The 4,006-nt window shown below is 35.0% G+C and overlaps 1 protein-coding gene across 1 annotated transcript in view; it reads right to left on the bottom strand.

Moving 5' to 3' along the window:
* The window catches only part of LOC111088165 (multiple epidermal growth factor-like domains protein 6), a 115,838-nt gene that overhangs the window by 79,274 nt on the left and 32,558 nt on the right, over positions 1-4,006 (bottom strand). The window lies entirely within an intron of this gene.

The following is a 4,006-nucleotide window of genomic DNA, read 5'->3' as shown; positions in this document are numbered from 1 at the left end:
AGTACAATTGTAATTTTCATACAAAAAAAATACAAAGGGCTTGGCAGAAGAGGTGTGATAGCTAACTCTGGTTCTTAGTAGCTAACTCTGGTTCATAGTTGCTAACTCTGGTTCTTAGTAGTTAACTCTGTTTCACAGTTGCTAACTCTGGTTCTTAGTAGTTAACTCTGGTTCTTAATAGCTAACTCTGGTTCTTAGTAGCTAATTCTGGTTCACAGTTGCTAACTCTGGTTCTTAGTAGTTAACTTAGCTACTAAGAACCAGAGTTAGCTACTAAGAACCAGAGTTAGCTACTATGAACCAGAGTTAGCTACTAAGAACCAGAGTTAGTTACTATGAACCAGAGTTAACTACTATGAACCAGAGTTAGCTACTAAGAACCAGAGTTAGTTACTATGAACCAGAAGTGCAAACAAACACACTTTCCTCTTTATATATATAAATTTGCAACAGTTTCTGCTTTGGAAAACTATGAACCAGAGAAAAAACGTCTAGTAGCATTTGGTACACCATGTGTTTTAAGAAATTTATAGTAGAATTTCGTACACCATGTGTTTTAATAAATGTCTAATACAACTTGGTACAACATGTGTTATAATAAATGTCTAATAGAATTTGGTACATGTGTTTAGGAAATGTCTAGTAGAGAAACAAAGATAGGAGATTTTGATTTTCAAGTTTGATTTCTATATGCAATAATAATTGTCTGTATAAGAAGTTATTCAACTCAAGTTATCCAGTATCATTAACAAAAGAAATTGTGGCACTAAGTTGAATGGTTTACTACTGATGAGTCATATGGCCCGCTTTTGGATCTTGAAACATAGACGCCACATATATTATAGATATATAATACTGTAATTTACACACGACCCTAATATTAGGACGAATCAATTCAAACCGACAATTGGCAGTGTTCCAAACGTTTCCATTCATGTAGCCTTTGATTTCTAGAACGATCGTTCGGTTCATCATTTCTTGAACCTTGTGCGTGATTTAAAGACCAGATAAAACCGGCAGGGTCAAAAAAGATTGCTTCGGGCATACATTGCCAACATCGAGTGGCTTTACCTATATAAAAACACATGGAAGATTTGAGACTACTAAAATAAACTATGAAAATATGTTAATGTGTATGAAAACGTTTCTTTGAGAATATTTTGACCCTCCTGTTGAGAAAAGCCTTTTTTTTTCTTCTAATAATGAAACATTCCGTTAAGGAAGCCCCACAATATACGTCAAGAACGTGCGTATAACTGGGAACGAGATTATATATACATTTATAATCCAGTTAGTGAGGCAAGACTAATACTTAATTATTCAGGCATCAATTTCTATAATGTTTTAAAAAGCACCTTCCACAAACGATAAAAATACGAGCCGATTGTGATTAAAATTGGCCCGGAAAATTTATATTAATGCCGGTCCTGCAATGAATTTGGCGGAGAGGGATTCCTGAAGAAAACCGAGCGGGGTGCTGGGGTTAATGTTTCATAGTCTGTACCATGTATTAGCACAATTAAATCTTTTCATTTACAGTTCAACGTTTGTTGCATATATTACCCTTCTTAGTAAAGTAGAGACCTACATGAATACAAAGTTAGATGAACTGAAAGTTATATTATTACTCGTTACAATCCGTTAACGAGAAATTTGGTGTCCGATTAAATTCGTTTAAATGATCTTATAAAAATTTAACACTTTTTTTTCATGAACCATTGGGAATTTTTCCGGTGTCCCAGAGGTCCAATCCGCTCCTGCTCTAAGGTACAGATGAGGAAAACCACAGAATTGTAGTATATTAACTGGAGGATGGATGAACCTCCAAAGATTTTATACGTAAAGACAAACGCTCACACACACATTAACAGGGCAACACCACTTTAAGCCCCCCCCCCCCCCACGTGGCACAGACGGGCTTATAACACTCAAAACTGGGTTTCGATGACCGTGGTGGGCACAGCACAGATAGCCTATTGTCTAGCTTTGGGCATTACTACAAACAAAACACCACTTTAGTAGAGAAAATATATATATTAAGATATTGTCAGGTAGTAGTACGTTTGTCAAATTATACCCCACGTAGAAATGTCCAATTGGCGCCTACGCTTGTATTACTTAAGCACGATAAGGTAAACTATAATGAAGTAAACAAAAATCGATACTATTGTGAGTTGTTTCTATCCAGTGTTTGAATAGGGTGACTGCTAACTAATGGATGAGGTCATTTCCCCGAAATGCCTGGAGTGATCACCTGTTTTAACCACTCTCACCACTATACAGTAGTATATTATCTGTCATTCAGCCAGTCGGAATACACTAAAATGACGTCACATAAGGCACGCTTAACGTTGTAATTTGTACTGTCGTGATGTCAGTAAAACATAAGCATGACATGAACTACGAGAAGAATTAAGCATTCTGTAGGCTACAACACAGAATGACATATGAATTTTAAAAGTAAGAATTAAATATATTTATTACTCTTAATTTTGGTTTTATTTACTCTTGAAACAGAACGCTTTCAGGGATTCTGCAGAAGTACATCTAGTATATATATTTTCCGACTTCTTCAGATATGCCATAGTTTATTTTATTTTGTCGTTTACTTAGAATTCGCTAAATTAGGCTCGGTTCGTTTAGGAAATTCATGCAAAGCTACACAAGGGCAATCCGCGCTACCTGTCCATAATTTTCAACTAATTGATTATAGGGAAGGCAGCTAATCAACAGTATCCACCACCAACTCTCGCGTACCACTAACCAAGTTGTGGGATTTGATTGTGACTCTTATAACGCAGCCCTTTTAGTCCGACATATTTGGCCACGCCCAGCCAGATTATTGTTAAGACAATGCTTGTGAAGCGAGATTTACGGTTAATGAGTTGTGATGTATGAAGTACAAGTTTCAGAAATCAAAAGAAGTTCCGTAGTTTTTCCTTCAAGTTAATCACCAGAAATACTTCGTAAGAAACAGCGAGTTAACTAAATACTTTACTTTAACCCTCATCATATCAACTGTTAACCCTTTAACGAACAACTAAGCAGTTTACTTTTAATCCTTCTAGGAATTTCAAAGTTTGAAACCATATCAAGTTTCAATTATAACCGCATTCCTCGGATCCCGATAATTGATACTCTTAACATGCTGTTGAATGATGAAAGAAACCATTAAATATATTCAGACTCGTGTTTTTCTTCTAACACTGATGTATGTTGGGGTATATATATATATGCCATTTATATATAACAAGCTGAAATACCCGTCCACTGACGTAAAATGTTTAAACTTAATTAAAGCAGTGTAATTTTAACATCAATCACATATTTCAAAGTAATAACTTGAACATAAGTTTTATCTAAATATTTTACAATTATAACAAAGCTTCTTTAAAAGAACATTTGCAGTTTGCTTTCCATCTACCAACAAATAAAGATTTTGAGGTGATCCCACCCTTGAACACCCTACGTCTCACTGACCATTAGAAAAGCATGGTTGTTTGAGAAATAATGCAGTAACTTTCACACTTTTATCTTGAATCCCTTTAGAATATTCAACATTGTCTAAAGTGTCAACCTGCCAAGATTGTTTGAGAGTGACTTAATAAGCTGAGTAATTAACCAACAGGCTTTACAAAAGAGAAATACAATTAAGTTCAATTTTGACCCCTCAGGACATTCCCCATAGTACATAGTGTTTACATACAAATTTTGGTTGAGATTGACCCAATAGGCTCGGAAGAGTTAGAATAACACATGGTGTACCAAATTCAACAGATATTTATTATAACACATGGTGTACCAAATTCTACTAGACATTTGTTATAACACATGGTGTACCAAATTCTACTAGAAATTTCTTATAACACATGGTGTACCAAATGCTACTAGACGTTTTTTATAACACATGGTGTACCAAATTCAACAGATATTTATTATAACACATGGTGTACCAAATTCTACTAGACATTTGTTATAACACATGGTGTACCAAATTCTACTAGAC

This window comes from Limulus polyphemus, unplaced genomic scaffold, assembly GCF_000517525.1.
Source record: "Limulus polyphemus unplaced genomic scaffold, Limulus_polyphemus-2.1.2 Scaffold3233, whole genome shotgun sequence".
Taxonomy (NCBI): domain Eukaryota; kingdom Metazoa; phylum Arthropoda; class Merostomata; order Xiphosura; family Limulidae; genus Limulus; species Limulus polyphemus.
Note: the sequence above shows the minus strand (reverse complement) of the source record. Positions and strands in the feature narration are given on the sequence as shown.